Source organism: Theropithecus gelada, chromosome 3, assembly GCF_003255815.1.
Source record: "Theropithecus gelada isolate Dixy chromosome 3, Tgel_1.0, whole genome shotgun sequence".
NCBI classification, from domain to species: Eukaryota; Metazoa; Chordata; class Mammalia; order Primates; family Cercopithecidae; genus Theropithecus; species Theropithecus gelada.
In genome coordinates this window covers 22,603,917-22,627,361 of record NC_037670.1, presented here as the reverse complement: position 1 = coordinate 22,627,361, position 23,445 = coordinate 22,603,917, and the positions used below count along the sequence as shown (strand labels likewise).

The following is a 23,445-nucleotide window of genomic DNA, read 5'->3' as shown; positions in this document are numbered from 1 at the left end:
GGAATAGCAGAGAAAGCAGTTTATTTTTTTAAAATGCAACATCGTTTGAAGGTTTTGGATTATGTTTGTTTCCTGATGACACGCGATGATGTCAAAGGAAACTGCAATGAGTTTACTGAGCCGTCCATACAAATATACATGCAAATATATGTACCTACGAGAACATCCAAGGGTAGAAACCATGTCAGATGGGGTCCCCCATGCCACTCCCACTCCACAGCCTTTTGGTTTTAGATAGTCTGACCCCATGAGAATCTTTGAGGCTGGCTTCCATGTCACAGAGCCTTGCACTGTGAGAGTAACTCAATTCCCTAAATGACTTTCCCAGATCTAGCTTATCACAAACTCCATTGCCTTGCAATATCCTTTGTAACAAAATGGTATTAATAAAATCATAGAGCAACTGCCCACCATATGCAGACCTAGTAATGGAATTAAAGGTATCTAAAAGGCTAATTCCTAATGAGAAGGAAAGGAAACATACCAAAAGTAAAAGTGCAAACAACTGCAGAACAGAGGTAAACACTGTCAGTTGGATACACGTAAGCACTGATGTAAAGAGAGATAGAAAATGATATATCTGGCTGGGCAGGTGGTTCACGCCTGTAATCCCAGCACTTTGGGAGGCCTAGGCTGGTAGATCACCTGAGGCCAGGAGTTCGAGACCAGCCTGGCCAACGTGGTGAAACCCTGTCTCTACTAAAAATACAAAAATTAGCCAGGCGTGGTGGCGTGCACCTGGAATCCCAGCTACCCAGGAGACTGAGGCAGGAGAATTGCTGGAACCCAGGAGGCAGAGGCTTTGAGCTGAGATCACGCCACTACTGCACTCCAGCCTGGGTGACAGAGCAAGACTCCCTCTAAAAAGAGAAAAAAAGAAAAGAAAAGAAAATGATATATCTATGATGAATTAAGATGGAGTGGAACCCACTGATGGTATGCAGCGGATAAGATGCTACAGAGAAATGATATCCGGACACACGGTGAGAATTTTTCCCCTCTGTAAATCATAATTCTTGTGATTCTTTCAAATGGAAAGCCACAGAAGGCACCAGTTATCCACCCACCTACTTAGGCGCCTCCACTAGAATTCTCAGCATGTTTCTGCAGAAGTAAGATATCTTCACAACTGCTCTACACTTCTTAATCTCCTTTTTCTTTTTCTTTTTCTTTTTTTTGACAAAGGAAAAGTAAACTACTGGCTTAGAGTCTTTGGAAGAAAATTGTATAGGACTTGAATTTAATAATATTGTTTTTCTTTCATTGTATTGCATTTATCTATATGGCTAGTTAAACTGATCTTCCATTTAAAAGTAGTAATGTAATGCTTTTTTTTTTTTTTTTTTACAATTACATTGTTTTAAGTAAACAAGAATTATTCAAAAGACAAAAATACTAGCACAGGTGGTATTCAGTGATTGCAGATATCATACATTTGCGAAGCACTGTGTTCATGATGTTTCCTGGAAGAGGTGGGTTATACAATGTTTCTTGGAGAAAGGGATAGCAGTCTACTGCTAAGAGGGAGAAATGAAGCTACTAAGGTGGACAAGGAGACGGGCAGTTGGCTTTTCCTCTTCTTGGAGATCACAGCCAAGGAAGCATAGGAGAGGCACCCCCTGGAGGCGCTCCATGGGCTGCAGGGCTGACATGGTCCAGGTAAGTGGGAGTTCTGGGAGGCTCAGGTGCCAGGATAGTGGTAGATGATTTTCATTTTCAGACTGTGAGACAAAAGATAGACGTAAGGGAGGCAAAGGTGAAATCGGGATGGTTAAAGCAGGGAATGCTGAGAGCAGAGCAAGGCAGGTGCTAAAGCTGTTACTAAAACTGGACAGCAGAAGGCCTGGCATGGTGGCTCACACATGTAATCCCAGCACTGTGGGAGGCCTAGGTGGGTGGATCACCTCAGGTCGGGAATTAGAGACTAACCTGACCAACATGGTGAAAACCCATCTCTACTAAAGATACAAAGTTAGCCGGGCATGGTGGAAAAATGCCTGTAATCCCAGCTACTCGGGAGGCTGAGGCAGGAGAATTGCTTGAATCTGGGAGGCAGAGGTTGCGGTGAGCTGAGATCGCGCCATTGCACTCCAGCCTGGGCAACAAGAGTGAAACCCCATCTCAAAACAAAACGACGACGACAACAACAGGACAGCAGAGATGGACGATGGGTCGGGAAAGCTAACCAGGCAGCGTGAGGCCAGGACAGAAAGAGGCACAGGGAGCTCCACTCAGTTTTGCTACTGGGGATCTCTCAGGCTCACAACGGGCCAGTCCTCTAGGGAAGATCTGGCCTCATCATGATCCTTCTTTCATCTCACTCCCCATGTCCTTCCTCTGTCCCTCCTCCCACTGCCATTTATTTATTTAACTGAAAAAGTACCAATCACCCACATATGCATAAAATACTCATCCATGTACTTATTTCTTAAAATTGATCATTGTTAACATTTGGTGTCATTTGCTTTATTTTTAATGAAAGAAATAAAACTTTACAGAAAATGCTTTTTCTTTCTTCCCTCCCTATCCTTTTTGTCCTAAAAAGCCCTATTATCAGAAATATTAGTGTGTATTCCCAGTTTTGATTTTTTATTTTATTACACACACACTCCCACACATAGATGTGGCAATGAACTTCACATAGTATGATTCTGTATTTTCTCTTTGTTTTTCAAACTTACAAAAGTATTTTACTATTTCTCATGGAAAAACTCACTTTTCCCATCCAACATTATGTTCTCTTAAGATCTATGTTGATATAAAGAAATCTAGTTCATTCTTTTTAATGAAAATTAAGTATTATATTTTATGAATGTAACTCATGCTAACCATGGCAATAAAAGCTCCATCAAGCATCGTTTAGTTCTGTATTTTGTTCAATGCTGTATTCCCAGCCCCTAGAACACATACAGAGTAGTTGCTCATTAAATGTTTGTCAAATGAACGAATCAATGAATCCACTCATTCCACTGCTGACAGGCAGTAAAACCGATGGCAACTTTTCACAAACCTTTACAAGATTCCTTGGCACCCACATAAGAGTCATGCTAATACGTCTACCTAGAAATGTATGTATTGCGTTGACAGCTTTTGTGTTTTTGGTTTTGTAGGATTCTCTGAAATGTTGTGTGACTTCTTAAGGGCTTGGCACATGCTGTGGGCTGTTGATGTGGCTGAGGGGTTGGCTCTCACGTGACCACTGCAGAGAGGCTGTGGGCTGCCTGCGCACTTCATAAGCTCCTCGTCCCCCTCTGACAGCTCTTTGCAATGCTTTGTCTTTTCTTCAAAACTTTATATATATATATAAAAAGATATATATATTTATCTATTTATATCTATATATTTATATATAGATATAAAGATATATTTATATCTTTGTCTTTATATATTATAATATATAAAAATATATAATATATATTTATCTTTATATATAAATATATTATATATAAAACTTTATATAAACTATATGATATATAAAATTTATATAAAATATATAATATATATTTTATATATAAATTCATTCATTTATATAATATATATAAAATTTATATATATACATACATATATATTTTCAAAAACCTGATAAGCCTTTATCAGAAAAAGTGGGTGAATTCTTCCAAGTAATGAAATAATGCAAAGTATAAAATAAAGAGGATAAACAGATCCACAGCTAGGAACACAAGGTATCTTTGGCCCAATGGGATTTTGCCTTCGTGCTTTAAAGCACAGTCACTTTCTGTGCAAGGTTGTAAGTGTGCACCACAAGCTTTAGGTGGATCTAGCCCTGTATAAACAAATCACTAGTGTCACTGGATCAACGTTAATGTACATTTCTGTGTTCAAGCAATATCATGGTCCATTAATTACGTGCACTGCAATTTAATGGCCTTGCAGATCTTAACACTGTGCTTTTATTTTATTTTTGTCTAGGCCCACCTCACCGCTAAATATAAATGGAATAAAGCATTTGAAAAAAAAGTCTAAAAATGTGTATGTTTATCATTGCAAAGCAATTCTTAATGGATTTTGTAAACGTTGCAAAATTAAAAGGAAAATACAGTCTGGACATTAAGCCTCCTTCCAGGTTTTCAGATTCCAAAGCTTTAGTTGAAGGCAGTTGAAGAACGTACAAGGCCGTTCTAGAGACTTCTGTGAATGTGAATGAATGCCATTTGCTACAAAGGCACCTGCCTGGTGCTGAGGAATTGACCTTGGAGCCGCAGCCCATGTAGAGCGGCCGAAGGAGAACCCTCGGCGCCCCCTGCTGGTCAGACCGAGGTCCCGCAGCGTGGCACAGAGGGCTCCACGGCACACATGGTGTGGGAACCGCAGGCTGAAAAACACTCCCAGAAATGAAATAGTGAATGCCTGTGGATCTGGCTGCACCTTTACACTTCCTCGTTAATAACACATGATTTTTTGCTTTATTAACCTATAAGCACGTCCTATGTTTACACTTCTTGGGCTTTGATAGAAACTCGAGATCAGCAAAATTCTTTCAATGAAAACTTGTCAAACTATTTCTCCACTTAAAGTGGAAACAGTGATGTTTTTCTTGAACTCCACTCCACGTTTATTTATATTATTTTTAAATTTTATTTTTGCTTTAAAACCACCTAATTAATTTTCTTTTATACTATTAAAGTAAGTTTTGGTCATTTCTGTCATGAAATGTACGTCAGAGTACATTATTTGGAATCTTATTTTTCCATTTTTTTCAGGTAGTTTAATATAGTCAGTGAATCAGAAGTGAGATGTAGCAACTTCCATTTCTGACTATGCAAAAAACTAATTATTTTGAAAACTCCAGGTATAAGACACTTAGACATGCTACATAAATATAATATTGACTTAAACGAACAGCAGGTTTCTCAAGTAAGAAAAGTCCTCTGGGCTCTATAAAGGAAGAGGGAGGTGAGTACCTAACAGCAAAGATCTTGTTGATACTATCTATAAGTTCCCTGTGGCATTTGCACATTTAGGGGAAAAAAACATAGTTTAACAGCAATGAGGAAATGGAAAGCTGTTAGTCCTATACAAGTCCTACACAAGAGAAGTCTGCAGAAAGCTACAACTTCAGTAAAAGATTGGACCTGAAAAAAAAAGAGCCTTTGCAAATACCCTTGCCTTCCTAGCCTAAGCTTTATGTAGGGATTATGTCTAACCATAGTACTCGCCTTGCTCTGGTTTGGGATTTGTATTCTCACTGTCTGCAAGGTCCAATAGACCTCACTCTAGAAAGTAACATATAGTGACTCCACTTCTAAGGACATCTGGCAAAAGCAAAGACAAATAAATCTTCCCTGGAGGAAGGAGCACAGAGAAATGTTTACAGATGAAGCTTGATTCCTCCCTTCCAATCTTGAGCTTCCAATACCAAACCTCTAACACATTAGAGAACAATTTATCATAAAAAAAATGGTCAGAAGAAGCAACAGAGTCCTCAAATAATGAAATAACTCAATATTGTTTACACAATAAGTATTTTAAATGTTGTAAAACTATAGAATTGGATTAAAAATAAGATACATGAACAAGAGTATATCATAAAATATAAAAATATTAGATAAACAGTAAAATATGTGCAGAACGGACAGAAATAAAACACATAACCCTTGACATAAATATTTATATTAGATACAGTTGGGAAAAGCTAGTGAACAAGAAAATAAACTCACAGAAATTACTCAGACTATTTCCTAGAGAGAATAAGAAGCATATAAAAGAAAGAAAGATACATATGAAAGAAAGGTTAAGAGACTTGAATAAGAGATGGAGGAAATCCACATGGCTGATTACAGTTCAAGAAAGAGAGAGTAGAAAAAAATGGCAGAAAGCAATATTTGGGAAAACAATTTGGAAATTCCCCAGGATTGATAAGAACTAAGAAAGTTTGCCAATAGCAGGCTTGCACCTGGAACTAAAGGATGTTCTTCCAGAAAGGAAATTGTACTCAAGAATGAGATGCAAAAAGAAGGGTGGAGAAAGAACTAGGTATGCATGAGTAACCCTTAACAAATAATGAGTGTATAAAGTGATAATAATGGCAAATATGATTGATATCAAAATCTAGATGCATCTAGAACACTGGAAGACAATCACATTTCAGATGGGAGGGAGGTCACAAGAGAGGGTATCATGAAGTCCTGTGTTCCTCGGTATGAGGTAGGTCAGCGTGCTGTATTTGTGGGTGAAGAAAATCAATCTCTTTAGTGCTTTTGACACTTTTCCACAAATTCCATTTCACCGACATCTTAACCTGGCAGGCATCTCTTTACTGTTTGAGGAACCAGACCTTGTTCTTTACAGTTTCCATAAGGCTCTCGTGGTCATTACTCTAATTAATCTTCATAGGAAAATCACAGGAGTTAAGGCCATTTTAAACCCCCCTCCTCCACTGATAGACCAGCTGTGTTCTTTGAAAATATTTGATAAAACTCTAAGCATTGAAAACTTTACATTTTGGAAAGTGTGTTCAATCCTACTAAAACCTATTACAATCCATTCAAATGCACATACCCTATTGGAGTAGGGTGGTATCAATTCACCACTCTAGGTAAACCAATTTTGCCTTTTAATTTCATTCTCTATATTTTCTTCCCACATTTTGCCACTTAGCAATTGTTTACAAATTGCATGTAGAACATGCTTATTGCATGTTGGCTTTTCTTAGCAATTCTTACAGTAGATATAGTGTACAGTATAAATACTCTGTGCCATTTAGAAATGGGAGGGATACAAGATGGTAAGTTTACTCTTTCCTTCAATGTAATTCAACACGTATTTAATAAAAGATATTCCTGCATAAAAGATGAATAAAAATCCCCAGTGTTTCAAGATAATTTGCTCTCTTCTTGAGAGTACAAAACGGTTTTCTCCAATGTACATTTTACTCATTTTGATATCTTCTGATAAATTAGTCTCATGTCATGCTGAGAAAACTTCACTTGTCATTTGAGCAAGGATATCATAAAGTCATTATAAATGTCTAGCATTGAAACCATCTTTCTTTCATTTCCCGGTATTAAATTTTAATTAGAGAATATTCTTTTAAGTAGCCAATATTTTATGAAGAGAAATAACAAAAATGAGGACCATTCAAGAAACAGCTAATGTTCTAAAAAAGACATCTGATTAGTGGGCACCACTTCTTTCTGGTACATTCCAAAGATATCCACTGTATTTGGCCAAACCACAATACATTATAGAAAATCTATGCTGAATTACCATCATAGGATTTTTCTCATTAATACTGTCCAGGGATATCGACTAAATTATTTGCTAAATTCTCCAAATCATTTTAACCATATGGACCAAGTTGACAAAGAGCTTACCATGTGAACCATAAAGTACATCAGAATCTGGATTTATCTGACCCAGGTTAATGAAAAGAGTGATAAACCACACCCTAAACTCTCGTTTTTGAAAGAAGATATAGCCTGTTACCATCACAGAATGGACAAGTACTCTCGAGAAATCTTCCTGTACACTGGCTGACTTGTTTGCCTGCACTGCTCCCTACCCAATGGCCATGGCACGTGTTCATGCATCATGTAAGAGAAAAGAACAGAGATTTGGGGAGGATGCAAAAGTGAGAGAACAGGTGTGGACATGAGGACATGGGGAATAAATGAGAATGAATATATCCTAAGAGGACATATTGTGTGGCCAGAGCTAGAAGTCTGGGTGTTTATTCTCTTGGGGATCACCATGAGGCATCATTGAGAATAAACCTCCTTGGTCACCTGTTCATCTGTGACTACCCATCCCCCCCACTCCACCCCGTCCCTTTCAAGTCTCCTGGAGCGGGAGCTGCATGCATGGACAGGGTGGGGCAAGGGAGAGACTAGGGCTGTCTCAGCTTCGTTTTGCTTAATCAGGCCGCCTTTGACTACGCTTGGCCAGTTGCATGTGCAGTGGTATTCACACCTGCTCAGCGGGTGGATGAGTCTGACCTTAATATTCAATCAAAAGCTACATTTTTGTTCTTTTTACTCTTCTTCACTGCACAGGGGTAAAAGGTGTGGAGTCTATCACTCAGCTTTTAGACAGCAACCATTTTAGAAGGATCTGTAATAGCCAATCAAGAGACGACAATCTCCCTTTACAAACTGACAGGTATAAAAAGAAGACCTGAATAATTCATGGAGCGAAGGTAGACAGCCTTGGGTCAGCTGACTGCCAGTGCGCCTTGTTCTGTGCTGTGCTCTTGGCTTCACCTTTCGACGTGGCATCCACATTATTTTCCCAGGGATGCTGGAACAAATTACTGCAAACTGGGTGGTTTAAATGATAGCAATGTATTCTTTTCCATTTCTGGAGGCCAGAAGTATTATTAGCAGGTCCATAACTGCTCCAATGCCTCAAGGGAAGATCTTCCCTTATCTCTCCCAGCTTCTGGTTGGCCTCAGTGATCCTGGATTGTGGCAGCGTAATTCCAGTCTCCACCCCATCTTCACATGGCCATGTTCCCTCTGCATTTAAGTTTTCCCTCTTCTTACAAAAACACCAGTCATATTGGATTAAGGGCCCATCCCACTCCAATACAACTTCATCTTAACTAACTGTATCTACAATGACCCTGTTTCCAAATAAGGTCACATTCTAAGCCGCTGGGGCATGAGAGCTTCAACATCATTTTGGGGGACACAATTTAATCTATTCTAACATCTCGAAGCAGCTCATTCCTTGCCTACCTCAGGTAGCAGCAAGCTTAAAATAAAAGCAAGAAAACTGTATCTATGGTTCTTTGCAAATGTGGGGAGTGGAGGGAGACCTTCTCATTACGGAAAAAATATTTCAAGGTATATAACATTTCATATTGGATGATGCAGACTGCATGAAATCATTGTGCTCCTTAAACAATCCCTGAAGCTCCAACCATACCAGCAAATGCTGCCATATAAATAATATTCACAAACACAGGTGAGAGCTATTGCCTTACCAGGGGTTGGGCTCATGGCTGTTAGAATAAGCAGCAATATGTATTCTATTCACTCACATTGGCTTTGAATAAGAAGCCAATTTTACGCTTAAAAATCTCTGCGTAAACACAAACATACAGAAATCTTGAGGGAGGCTAAATTTTGCACAATCTACCCACCTCCTGTTTGAAATAAGAGTGCCATAGTTCTTAACGTAAATTACAAGAAAAGAAAGCAGATCAATGAGAAGATTACCGAACCATCAACTTAGTTTGATCAAATGATACAATGTGCTTGAAAGTAATTTAAAAATACAACCATAAAGCACTTCAGTGTTTCTTTCTTTGGAAGGGGACGTTTTTTAATTTTGTCAGTTTCATGCTATGATTTATCCTTCTCTCCAGGGTTGTTCATACTGTGGAGTTTTTCTACAGGTTAGTGTAAGCTTGAGCAGTGTCAGTGACAGGATGTCTCCCCACCGGCACATGTTGATTTCTCCTGCAGTGTACCACATAGCATCAGGCATGTTCACTCAATACATACTTGCTCACTGCAAATATTTAGAGAAGTGTATTACCACATTGCTGTTATCGGAAATTTCTTGTTGCAAAAATTGGAAGATTGTGAACTATAAAAATCTCATTTTGAGTATGGTATGTTGACACAATTTGCATAGACTAGGCACTAGAATGTGACTCTGGGTGATCTCACATGCCAGGAAGTTTGGCTAGTCCCCTCATTCTTCCCAGAGAGAAAGCACCTCTCCAAGGGAGAAGCAGATGTACAAAGGAGCACGGAGTTTGGGCTGTGGGAACCACACCTGTGAAATATCCACCTGAGGCTGAGTCTTCATAAGGTAGTTGCCTTGATCGGTCTTTTCAAAAGTCATTTCTTATTTCCTTCATTATCTCCATGGTTATTCTACATATCCTTGTCTGATATCCAACACATATCTTAAATCTCATATTCAAATATTGGGTAAATGAGAGGAATTCCTTAATTTTAATCCTCAGTACTTCTTGAGCATGCAATCCTATTAGCACTATAAAAATTAATGCCTATAAGTGATATTTATGTACAGGTATTAAGACTAATAATCACATCTAGAATAATCTAGTAATAATCTAATAATCTAGTAATAAACTAATAATCACGAATAATTATTCTAGTGTGGGTTAAAGACAAATGATGTTTGATAAATATTTGGAAAAAATCTAACAGCAATAAAACCACCCTCAGATGGTCAGATCAGATGTTCATCTGTAGGCCACACCCTTCCTAAAATGAAATATATTTTTAAAATAGTTATAGGATGAGAGTGGATTAGAAAATGGTACTCCTTTAAAACATAAACTTTCAACGATTTTCTAAGAAACTTACCAATACAACTTAGAAAGCAATAATCACACGAATTTATTATAAGTATCCTTCGAGGTCACAAAGAAGGGTAGAATGCAAGTTCTTGTAACACTGGAATTGGAATTCCAGGATGGGGAATGTGTTATTCATCTAGGACGTGGAAGGAAAAGAAAGCCACCAGGTACAGAACAGTGAAGCCTCTGAGTTGACTCCCAAACACAAGCTTCTCCCCCTGGTCCTGCCAAACTCTGCGAGATGCTATTGAAGAGATGCTTCCCATAAAGGACCAAACAGCAGCAGTACAGTGAATATAACCTCAGAAGCAATGTCCACAACTCAGTGAAATTTTTCTAAGCATGACACAGCCTGGCCAGAGCTTCTTAGGAAGCCACCAGGTCAATTGTTAATCATGAAAAAAAACGTAGCACATTCAAAAGACATAATAAAATTTACAATTCAACCCCCAAACCAAGTACTAAAAAGATCAATGAGCTGATACACATGTACAGAGTTATTAGCGCATGTTAGATATCCGTCAAATTTTGCTTCCTTGACATCAAGTGTAAGCCCATGTTTAATGCACACAGCTCCAAAGGCTGGTTCCCTAATATCAGCTCCAGATTGAGACCACAAAGCCTTCTTGGATGAAAGATTTAGAATGCCCTCAAATCTAAAGAGTGCAAACTTAAAGGTATACTGCCAAAGAAAGGTAATGATTTCTCGGTCTCTCCCACTTCAAAACCATACCCAAAGAATGTGGCACCTTCCCCTTTATCATCCAGGAATCTCCAGACCCAGGTACATGACCTCTGAAGTGGAGCAGCACTCAATCCATATCAGCTCCACAAACAGGAAATACATGGATGAGTCTTCATTAAGATATAAACATGAAAAGACATGTTCCCGGCCCTTTTGGGAGCTTATGCTTTGGAGGAGAAAATACAACAAAAATTCTATAAAGCCACTTTACTAAATTTATATGTTTTTATAGGCATATTTTTTTTTAAATCAAGGTAATAGGAAATCCATATTATCATTTTATAAAACTTTAACTTACATTTTTTTCTGACTACAAGTATAGGCACAGTGTGAAAAATCTGAAAAATTAAAAAAAAAAACTTTAAAGAATAAAATATAAATCCCACATAATTCCATTACCAAGGATGAACAGCTGAACATCAGAGTTGACCGTTATTAACATGTTTGCATAACCCTTCTATGCTTTTTCTACAGATATGTGTGTATTTAGATAATTGAGATTAAACTGTCATTTAAATAGCTTTGCATTCAGCTTATTTTACTTGATTCTTTTATGAGATTCATGTGCTTAGTGATTATTGTTTGAATGTTGCTAAGTGAGGAGCGGCTACCTGTCATTTGAATGCTTTAATGCATCATTTTAATACTGTGTAATAATACATTGGATGGGTATATAATAATTGGATTGGCCTATCTGTTCTTGAGTGTTTCTAATATTTCACCATTATAATTAAAATAAGAGTTTCCAAATAGATCTTTTTCTGCATTTCTAACTATTTCCTTAATATAGTTCCCTAAAGGAAAGTTTCTGTGGTCAAATCTATACTTTTTTTTTTCTAAAAGAAAGGCATCAAACTGATGAATTCATGGAGTAGTCAAGGAATCAATTTTTGGAAAAGTCAAGGCATAAATTCTACCCTGCATTTGTTGGGTGGTTTGATGCAATGATAATCTTGTTGGGGTCTAAATATAGCAGTGAATTCACACTTATCTACTTCACCTAGACTATGAATAGGAGGCGACATAAAGATAAGAACAATGATCTTTATTGCTTACTACAGTCCAGGCATTTTGCATATTACTTCATTTCATTCCCCTAACCCTTTTCATGAGTTGAATGAGAGGTCTGAGTTTCAGCAAGATCGCATAGTTTGAGGACCAAGGTCATACAACCTAGGCTTGCCTAACTCCCAATACCACACTCTTTCCTCCACATCAGACCAGATGGCTTTTATACAATCAGGATGAAAAATAATAGAATATGAACCTGCACTCAACAGGCTCTCAAGTCTCCATATATATACAACGCATCTGACTGCATTTTAACCACTTCCAGAACCCTGGCAGCTATGTCTGGGAACGTAGCTTTTTGCTTCCCCGAGTCTTCAGCCAAGGTAGGTAAACCAGAAAGAAGTGGAAATGCAATATTGAGCCACACAGACCCTGCACAGAAGTATTTACAGAAGAGTAAGAAAACTCTTCCTCGCAGGGCCAAGCTATCTTTTCCCTAGAGGAGGAGAGGATGGAGGAGCCTTGATCTTGGGCTGAGGTTTTGGATAATGGCTGAATTTCACCTGGAGGACTGGGGAGAGGGGGATTTTCAACCTAAGAACTGTAGAACTGAGTTCAGACTTGGATTCTTAGTGTGTAACTGGGGAGTACTAGGAGGGATTAGGTTAGAAATACAGACAATCTTGGATGGCAGAGGGGTTTAAAACTTAAGTTAATCCCAGGATCTTTAAAGTATGTTAAATATTTCCCAAGGGGACTCTAAGATAAATTTATAAGGAAGTAAAGGTAGAATTAGGTTATTTTTACATGGTTAATCTGAGTGGCCAAACAATGTCGTTTGATACAAATATACTGTGTTCAGTTAGTGTAATTTATAAAAAACATTTGCAAGATTGTTATGAAAATTCTAACTTCAATAAGAAATGATAGCATTGCATTTGAACTTCCTCCTCCCTTTCCTCTCTTGGCTGGTTCCAAAAATAATTTGATGTGGTGCAGTATTTTTAACTTGAGAAGAGACTATTAGGGGGCATTCTTTATTTTATTTTATTTTTATTTTAATGAAAGAAAATGAAAGTCAAATTTAAAGACAAGAAATTTCTGCCTTCAAAGGTCAGGTCTATTTTTACTTTCCTTCTGTATTTTTTTTCTTTTGGATCAAAAAATTGAGTCTCTTTGGTATCCAGCTTAAAATGACGCATTTTTTTTTTTTCTACCTGGAGACTGTAACATTTTCCTCTATTTTAGACTAAAAGGGTTGAGAGCAATTTGTAAATAGAAACACTAAAATTAGTTACAATTGACTTAAGAATACAATTTGGAGATTTGGGTGTAGATTCCACAGTTCCCTTTGCAAGGAATGTATCTTTGAATTCTTTTTTTTCTTAAATCACAAAACTTAAAAAAAAAATCAGAAATACTGAGACCTTGCTATTGGTTTTGTTTTCTCTTTATATTTATGAACACAAAGAAAATAGGCATTAAAGCAATTTTATAAAAGAATCACTTTCCATGGACAAAGTCTATTAAAAATTATTTTTCTGTTTACAGTTCATTTTAAATTTATTTTATTTTCTATTTGGTCCTGGAGTCCTCTCAGGGAGTGGATGGGGGAGGAAGACATTGGCATTCACACTGTGAACAGTGTGACCTGATCATTTATTTGCCAAGCCTTATTAAAGCCCCTGAAATCACTCCCTGCCACGGCTCTCACAGCCCATCAGCCATCAGTTCGGAATGTCAAATCTGATAACAGTGTTCTCCTGCAGCCTCTTCCAAGCCTTCAGCAAGAGGAAAGCTGACTTTATGCCTGTACCTACAGAAGCTGGTCCCGCGGAGGCTCCAACTCAGGGCAGCTCATTTTGCTTGTGAACCGCCAACAGGTTCCTAAATCGAGATGACATTTACCATTGTACATTTTAATTCATTAGAGAGATTTTGTTTACTTCCTCTTCCTTGCCACTATGTCTCACCAAAAGATAAATTCAAATTCCAAAATAGTACATTTAGTTCACAAAAATATGCAAAAAGAATGTTTAAATGGCAAGCAACTGTATAAGAAAACTTCACTGATTGTCAACCATAACGGGTACCAGAGAAAAGGGATTCTTCACCATCATGCCAACTTCCCAGAAAATCCTAACTTTGGGAATTAGCCAAATTCACTTAGATGGGATTTAGGGCTCCTTAATATCCACTGTAATGAGAACAGTTTCCCAAAACAATGAGGCTGTTGGTTTGTTGTGGAAGTTGCAGCTCAGTAATGGGGGGTGAGCAGGTGAAGAATATTCTGGATGGGAGCAGCTCACAGTCCACATGCGCAGTGTTCCTGAGCTGGGTGCCCACCGGGAACACAACACTTAACTTGAAATGGTTATGGCCCCGGGTCTGTGAGGAAAATACTGGAGAATGCAGGCCCCTAAAATACTGCTACCACTACTACTACTGTTATTACTCCTACTACTACCATTACACCACCCCCACTGCTACAACCTCACCACAACTACTACTGCCCTTACGACTACCACTATTACCCCTATGACTGTCACTATTACCCCTACAACTGCCACTATTACCACTACTACTATTATCACTACCATTACTACCATATTACCCCTACTACTACCACTACACCACCTCCACTACTACCACCTCACCACCACTACTAGTACCACCACTACTAGTGCTGTTACTACCAGTATTACTCCTATGACTGCCACTATTACCACTACTACTACCACTAATACCAGTACCACTACTGCTACCATGATTACTCCTACTACCACTACTACTATCATTACTACCACTACTACTTCCACTATTGCTAATATTACCACTACTACTATTATCACTACTATTGTCACTACTACCACTATTACTACTACTACCACTGTTACCACTACTAATACCACTACTGTAACTACCATTACTACTACCATGATTACTCTGCCACTGCTACCACTACTATTACTATTGCTAATGTTACCACTACTACTATTATCACTACCACTACTACTACCACTATTGCTAATATTACCACTACTACCATTATCACTACCACCACTACTACCACTATTGTCATGACTACTACCACTACTACCACTACCACTATGACCACTATTACTTCTACCAACACTATTAACACTAATACTACTACTCCTACCACTATGACCACTACTACTACCACTGTTACCAGTACTACTACCACTACTACCACCACTGTTACCAGTACTACTATCACTGATACTACTACTATTACCCCTACTACTGCCACTGCTACCACTACTCCTACTACTCTCACTACCGCTACTACCACAACTACTACCACTACCACCATCTACCACAACTACTACAACTGATGCTGACTCAATTGTCCTACAGAATTAATGTTTATAGTTTCTTTTGAATAAACATAGAAATTGACCCTCCCAGTCTTAAAACTTGACAAAATTACATTTGTCTTATCTAAGTTATTTTCTTAGGAAACTAACCATGAGGCCTCCCAGATAACATCAAATAACTGAAAATTCCCAGATCACCACATCTAGAAAATGAGGTGCCAGACCCTTACCTATCATGATTGCCTAACTGACCACCTGCTTCCTATTGACAAACTCCTTTTCCTTACCCTTCCCTAATTCCTGTTTTCCCACACATGGTTACATTGCTTCCATCCTATTAAAAAAAACCCCAATTTTAATCAGTCTGAGAGATGGATTTGAGACTGATCTTTTATCTCCTGGGCTTCAGTACCAGAATAGTCTTTTTCACTGGCAATAGTCATTGTCTCAGTGATATAGTTTGTATCTGTGTACCTGACAAATCTCGTGTTGTGATATGATCTCCAGTGTTGGAGGTGGGGCTTGGTGGGAGGTGATTGGATCATGAGGGCCTCTCCCTCATGAAGGGCTTGGGCCATCTCCTTGGTGATGAGTGTGCTCTTGCTCTGGGTTCACACAAGATCTGGTCATTTAAAAGTGTGTGGCACCTCCCTCTCACTCTCTCCCTTGCTCCTGCTTTCACCATGTGACATGCCTCCTCCCCCTTTGCCTTCCACCATGATTAGAAGCTTCCTGAGGCCTCCCAGAAGCTGAGCAGATGCCCAATGCCATGTTTCCTGTACAGCCTGCAGAACCGTGAGCCAATTAAACCTCTTTTCTTTATAAATTACCCAGTCTCAGGTATTTCTTTATAGCAATTCAACCACAGTCTAAAACACTCAGTGATTGGCATTCGTGTGGTGAGCAGTAGGACCTAGACTGAACCACTAGTGTTTTGGCAATGCTACCAATACTACTGTTACCACTACTACCATCACTATTACCATTAGTACTACTACTACTAGTACTATCACTACTATTACCACCACTACTATGCTACTATTACCAATAATGCTACCACCAATACTATCATCACTACTAATGCTACTAACACTACCACCACCACTACCACTACTACTACTGCCACTACTCTTACTATTACTGCTATACCATTATTACCACCACCACTACTGCTACAACTATTACCACCACCACCACTACTGCCACTAGTTCTATCACTACTCTAAGAGCACTGGGAGCACTACTACTTGTCAACTTATAATTTGGAGAATAAACTGTAGTTTAGGAGGCTGTGTTGCACACAATACCTCATTGAGGCTGTTTGGATTCTGCTGGCTGTTGCTGAAAAAACTTACCTAAACTCCCCGGTCCTAGAACTATCTACAAACTACAGAATCTTCATGCTCTGGGCACTTATACACTCTTAGGGGATATGTCACTTTGATTCAGACATGTTAAGAAGTGACCCAATGTTAATGGTTCCTCAGTGATTCTGAGTATCCTGAAGTTCAAGGTCTCTTCAAACACGACCTTGTCCCAGATTCTAACCTACAGCCTGGATCCATTTTGCAGTTGACTACAAATGGTTCGCAACACACCTTGTACTTTTCTCCCCTGTGCTCACTCATTCACACCATTCATTTCCTCTTCCTAAAATGTCAACATACCCCCAATTCCCCATCTCATGTTTAAAATAATAAATAACTTGCTCGCTGTCACACAGCTACAAAATGATTGGAGCTGGACTTAAAATTAGCCTCTAGGGCTCTAGAGTCCCAACACCCTTGCTCTGTCTGCTCCGCTGACTTTTGAATTATGCATACACATTGAAATCTCCACTGTGAAATTAGAAGTTTCCTTTCTCTTTTTTTTTTTTTTTTTTGAGATGGAGTCTCACTCTGTCACCAGGCTGGAGTGCAGTGGCGCGATCTCGGCTCACTGCAACCTCCACCTCCTGGGTTCAAGCGATTCTCCTGCCTCAACTTCCTGAGTAGCTGGGACTATAGGTGTGCAACACCATGCCCAGCTAATTTTTGTATTTTTAGTAGGGACGGGGTTTCACCATGTTGGCCAAGATGGTCTCAATCTCTTGACCTCGTGATCTGCCCACCTCTGCCTCCCAAAATGCTGGGATTACAGGTGTCGGCAAGTGCACCCAGCCTAGGAGTTTCTTTCTAAGAAGAGGCAATATCATTTTCTTTGTATCTCCCATGTAAGCACTTGTTGCTTGAGGAATGAATGATTCAGCTAAATAGGGGTCCAGACCAGGTGCAGTCACTTACACCTGTAATCCCAACATTTTAGTAGGCAAAGGCGGGCAAATAGTTTGAGACTAGGAGTTTGAGACCAGCCTGAGCAACACAGCCACAACTTGTCGCTACAAAAATAGAAAAACTTAGCTGGGTGTGATGTCACATGCCTGTGGTCCCAGCTACTTGGGAGGCTGAGGCAGGAAGACTGCTTGAAACTGGGAGGTCAAGGCTGCAGTGAGCTATGACTGTGTCATTGCACTTCAGCCTGGGTGACAGAGGAAGACCCTCTCTCACAGAACAAAACAAAACAAAAAATAGGGGTACAAAGATTCCATCTACAAATAGCTATTTCACATGGATTTTGGGTGTATGGATGGAAAAGTGTTTCTATTTTGGAAGCTGAGTCACTTCTAGTTCCTAAATAGCTTTAGAGTTCTTTAGGAAATCCACCTACTTAAACTGGAGAGCCTGGATTGTCAATTCCTGTGTGCATGCTATCTGATTTTATAAAAGTCTTTATATTTCACTGTGTTTCAGAAAGATATTTAGAGATAATGTGCGTTGAAATTCAGAAATCTAAAGTTATCTTCTCTGCATGTGCCTAGATTGAATCAACTTCCTAAATCTCTGAGGTCAAGTGTCATATTAATTTAGTTACTGCCTAGCAATGTGCTCAGCAAAAAAATGCTGCCACTGTTCCTGTTAGAAGCTGCTTATTCATTAATTTTTATTTAACAAGCATTTATATAAACTTAGTAGTGACAAGTATGCTCTAAGTACATTATAAACCTTGACTCACCTAAACCTCACACTGCCCTTAAGAGGTATGTAAAATAATTATATCCATTCCTTTTTGTTTGTTTTTGTCTGATGTAGCAAGTAACACAAAGTAACAAAGCAATGTTGCTGCTTTTTTCTCCTGTCTCTGGATTTCCCAGTTCCAGGGAACATATTTCTAAATTTTACTCATATTTGGAATGGATTCTTCAGTGGGATTTTTAACAGAATCCTAGAGGAAAAAGAGCCGCAGGGAATCTGTGTCTGAAGCAGGTGTCATGGTCAGCATTCCCCAGACTCACCCTTTCTCCCTGTTGTGGGAGCACCTTCCTCCCAAGCAGCAGGTCTCAGGGCCCCTTTAACTTTTCCTAATTATTGGAGACCATAAAGAGGTTTCATTATGTGATTTGTAGCTGTTTATGTTTAGTGTGCTAGAAATCTTAAACGATTTTAAAATATGTATTTATAATTTTTAAAATGAAATAGTAACCCCACTACATGTTACTAAAATATTTTAATGAAAACATTATATTTTCTAAAACAAAAGCAGCTAGAAGAGTGATATTGTTTATATTTTCATAAATCTTTTTAACGTCTACCCTAATAGAATGCTCTATTCTCATATCTGCATCTGCATTTGGGCATTACACAGATATGTAGTTGGAAAATAAAGGAGTGTTTTAATAGTCTTTGTAAGTAGTTATGAATATTCTACTGAGGTAAGTTTTTTTTTCTTTCTTTTCAGACAGGGTCTGGGTCCGTTGCCTAGGCTGGAAGGCAGTGGCATGAGCACCCAGCTAATTAAAAAAAAACTTTTTTTGTAGAGACAAGGTCTTGCTATGTTGCCTAGGCTGGTCTTGAGAACTCCTAGCCTCGAGCAATCCTTCTGCTTTGGCCTCCCAAAGCATTGGGATTACAGGCATGAGCTGCTGTGCCTGGTCTTCTGGGGTAATTTTTTAAAGGTTAGTTGGAATGGTATTTTCATACTCTGTTATATTAAAATTGATTGCCCTATCTTGAGCTTTAAATGGATCTATTACTAATGCATGACTTTTATAACATCATGCATTAGTCATTTATAAAATATAGTTCACTGAGTTATGCAGCTCTTTCAAATGCTGACAGGTTTCAATATATAATACCAAAAAATCATATTTGTTAATATCATCACTGATCTCATCACAAAAGTTCTTTAAATATTGGGAGTCTGTCAAACACACAATGGTGGATACAGTTTTTCCAAAATTTGAATTTTTGCTTGAAAGTTAAAATTTTACCATTGAATTGAATACTGTTAGTTATTTTCCTTGAAGTAACAGGATCACCTTGGTTCATATTTTGAGAAAATATTTGTTATCTGTAGTCCAAATCACCATGGTTTTCTGTCCCTTGTTCTGCTAAGTAAAAAGTAACAGTAACAGGAAAAGTAACGTTTTTTAAGTTCTATTAAGAAAAGGATTATTTCAGCTTGCAGCTCAACCACTCAAATGTGTTTCCTCAAAATAGCCACACTTTACGGGAATACATTTCCTGTTTCCTCACAGAGGCTATTAAAAAGTCATATACTCAAGGGTTGAGATTCAGTAAAACTAATAATTATATGACTGGATAAAGGATATTCTCAATAAAATTGGATTTTTTTCCGTTAGTGTGTAGCAGTGAAGAATATAGTACACTATTTACACAAAACAAGTATAATTGGGTCCCGCAGCCTTGACACCTGCTGAGACACCAGCGATTTTATCCACCATTGCGGATGCCAGAACAACAAAGAAAGTGAATGATATCTCAATATTATCTTGAAAGTAGTTTTGACCTTACAAATCCCTCAAGGGTCTTGGAGACCATCAGGCATGCAGGGACCACTCCTTGAGAACTGTTGCAGTTTGGCATTGTGATTTAAAATGTACCACAGATGGGATAATCATATGTTTACAAAGGATACAAGGAGAGTAGACAGGATGGTATTCTAACAGCCATGTTCCCACCAGGGTCAAGAGAACAGCACGAAGCCCAGCCCAAGCCAGGGTCATGCCTTCCAAATGGGCCCCATGTCCCCCTCTGGAGGCTGCTGACCTGGAGACCTGCAATGGGCCTGTCTTGCCAGTTCTCCTTCCTCTTTCTCCAGAAGTCTGCCCAGCCTTGCTAGCTATATTTTACACCCAACAGAGCAGACCAACACTGGAAAATAATCAAATGTTTCCTCCTTTTAAACCCCCCGTGTGGTTGACAGGGAACATTTATGATTTCTAAATGGTCAAGTAAAATATATTGTTTTTAAGACAAATGGTATTTGATTCCTAAGAAGAAGTTAAGGGTTTTTTACCTATCTCAGATCACTAGAACAAGTGTCTGCTTAGGGGAAAAGTAAACTTCTAGAGATCTGAAATGTGAAATTATTTCTAAATGGAGAAAAAATGATTTTTTCCAGGGGGAGTAAAATATCTACGTATTTCCAAATGATATTGCTTTTCTTTACGTAAAGTTAGGCAGATTGTGGCCCCTTGTAGATAAACAGGATTTAAAGAAAATGGCACTTAGCTCAAAATTGATATTGTCTTTTTTTGTTTTTTAAAACAATTTATTGAGAGGAAGGTTTAATAACAATGTCTTGAAGGAAAAATTCAATTGATTCTGATACACATTTTAATTTTGTTTTTTTTTTTTTTGAGATGGAGTCTCGCTCTGTCGCCCAGGCTGGAGTGCAGTGGCACAATCTTGGCTCACTGCAAGCTCCGCCTCCCAGGTTCACACCATTCTCCTCCCTCAGCCTCCTGAGTAGCTGGGACTACAGGCGCCTGCCACCACGCCTGGCTAATTTTTTTGTATTTTTAGTAGAGACGGGGTTTCACCGTGTTAGCCAGGATGGTCTTCATCTCCTGACCTCGTGATCTGCCTGCCTCGGCCTCCCAAAGTGCTGGGATTACAGGTGTGAGCCACTGCGCCCAGCCTACATTTTAATTTTAGGTTTAGAAAGTCAGGTCCTCACTATACTAACCATTTTTTGACCTTTCAAAACACAAAGTTTTAAGGCTTAATTTTAATGAACTATCAAAACTCAGAGTAAGGCAATAGCTATCAATAAATTATTTCTTTGTATTACTTAAGAGAGACAAGTACAGGAAAAAATGAATTAACACAATTGAGAAAATTTGGAAGCCAGATTTTACCCCCCTCCCCGATAATTCATACTAATTCCCTATCCTGGCTCATTTAACTATTTCCCCATATCCTCCACTAGACACTGAAAGCAGGCACTTCCAACAACATGCCAACCTTGTATCATTTCTATCAAGCACCACACCTCACATCGTGTGTGCTTAATATGCTCAATGATGTGGAATGATCAGAATGGACATAATTATTAAAAGCATCACTATGTATTTCCAATGATCCCTTGAAATATTAAAAAGGAAAAGGTATCAATGAACTAGCATACTTTAATAGAGAATGTATATTTAAAAAGAACAATTTTTTAATGTCCAAGTGATTAGTTAATCTTTTTTTTTTTTTTTTTTTTTTTTGACAAGGTCTCACTCTGTCACCCAGGCTGGAGTGCAGTGATGCAATCTAAGCTCATTGCAACCTCTGCCTCCTGGGCTCAAGTGATCCTCCCACCTCAGCCTCCCGTGTAGCTGGGACTACAGAGTAAATCTATTTTACAAAGAATAAATTAAAGATAATGCCCAGTGGAATTTTCTTTGGAAACCTTAAAATCAGACTTGTAGTTTAACATACTATGCCTTATACAGCCAAGTTCTTACATGGGTGGTTTGGCAGGCTGATCACTGTCATCAACACACATGCTTATATACATGTATGCAAGTGCACGTGCGCGCACACACACACACACACACACACAAATACACATGCCCTTCTCTTTCTAGAGCCATAAACTTCACTGTGAAAGTACCAAAGACAAAATCACAAAAGAAGCCAGTTGAACCTAAAATGTGACAGACGGCCCTAGACTTGAATGGCTGATGAGGACATTATATCTTTATCATCAATAAAGCTTGAGTATTGAATGTGCCTGTGAACAGTTTTCAAGCATACAGCAGTTAAGTTTTCAGTGTTCAGAACATTTGATGAAGAAAATATCATAGAAAATAATATGAAAATCAGGCATGTCTGTTTCCAAATCATTCATCATCATCATCATCATCATCATCATCATCATCATCATCATCATCGTGGCTACAACTTATTGAACTACTTGTTCAGCATTGTGCCAAGAAACTGACATAGATTATCTACTTTAATTCCCTTTGAACATAAGTAAGAAAGCCCTGAGATGGACTGCTGTGTCCCTTGCTGACTCTCTTATTTCTCTTATTTCAGACCTACAGCTTACACTTTTCCTGTCTTCTGTGAACATAAGTTCTGGACACAGCATTTAACAATTGCCCCAATAAAGGTTAACTTCAAAGGGATTTGTCTATGGCACACACAAAATGCTGCTGCGAGGCACTTTACGTTTGCAAAATGTTCTGGAAATGTACATGAATAGCAAAGTGAAACGGTTAAGATGCTGTTTCAGATTCTGTGAACCAAGAGGAGGTTGGAGATCTCTTAGATCAAGGATTTTAGAGGAAGTTTGGGACATAGGAGTCCAATTTTGCAAATGATTTCCTAAGATCCAGTCTCTTGACTAGTTATAAACAATTGTTTGCTCACGGGGCCTCTTGAGGACAGAAGATCAAACATTAAGCACAAGGCTAAAGGGTTTCCTTGGAAACCTGGTGCTTCTTTAATACAGCTCAAGTCCCTTAACACGTCACAGATTTTCCAGGCTCCTCCTGTGTGTCTCTGAAAACCTGCTCTTTGAATTGCACTTAAATAAACACAGGGAATAATGCCACTTTTAGATATCCTCTCTGGAAAGTTCTACCATTGCTAACATTCCATTTAACACATAGGGCTTGTCATACACCAGGCTCCCGGCCAGGGGTTGGATATAGGATAGTCAGTGGAGGAAGGCGTGGTCCCTCCTTGACTGGCGCTCACTGTGCTGTCATCCTC

At 38.7% G+C, this 23,445-nt stretch overlaps 1 protein-coding gene and 1 long non-coding RNA gene across 2 annotated transcripts in view; one reads left to right on the top strand and one right to left on the bottom strand.

Moving 5' to 3' along the window:
* Positions 1 to 23,445, bottom strand: part of DSCAM (DS cell adhesion molecule) — an 821,125-nt gene that overhangs the window by 342,195 nt on the left and 455,485 nt on the right. The gene's annotated exons all lie outside the window — the stretch shown is intronic.
* LOC112620602 lies at positions 618 to 2,502 on the top strand. The gene is made up of 2 exons (XR_003118556.1): positions 618 to 983; positions 2,095 to 2,502. It is a non-coding gene; the product is annotated as an uncharacterized LOC112620602 (long non-coding RNA).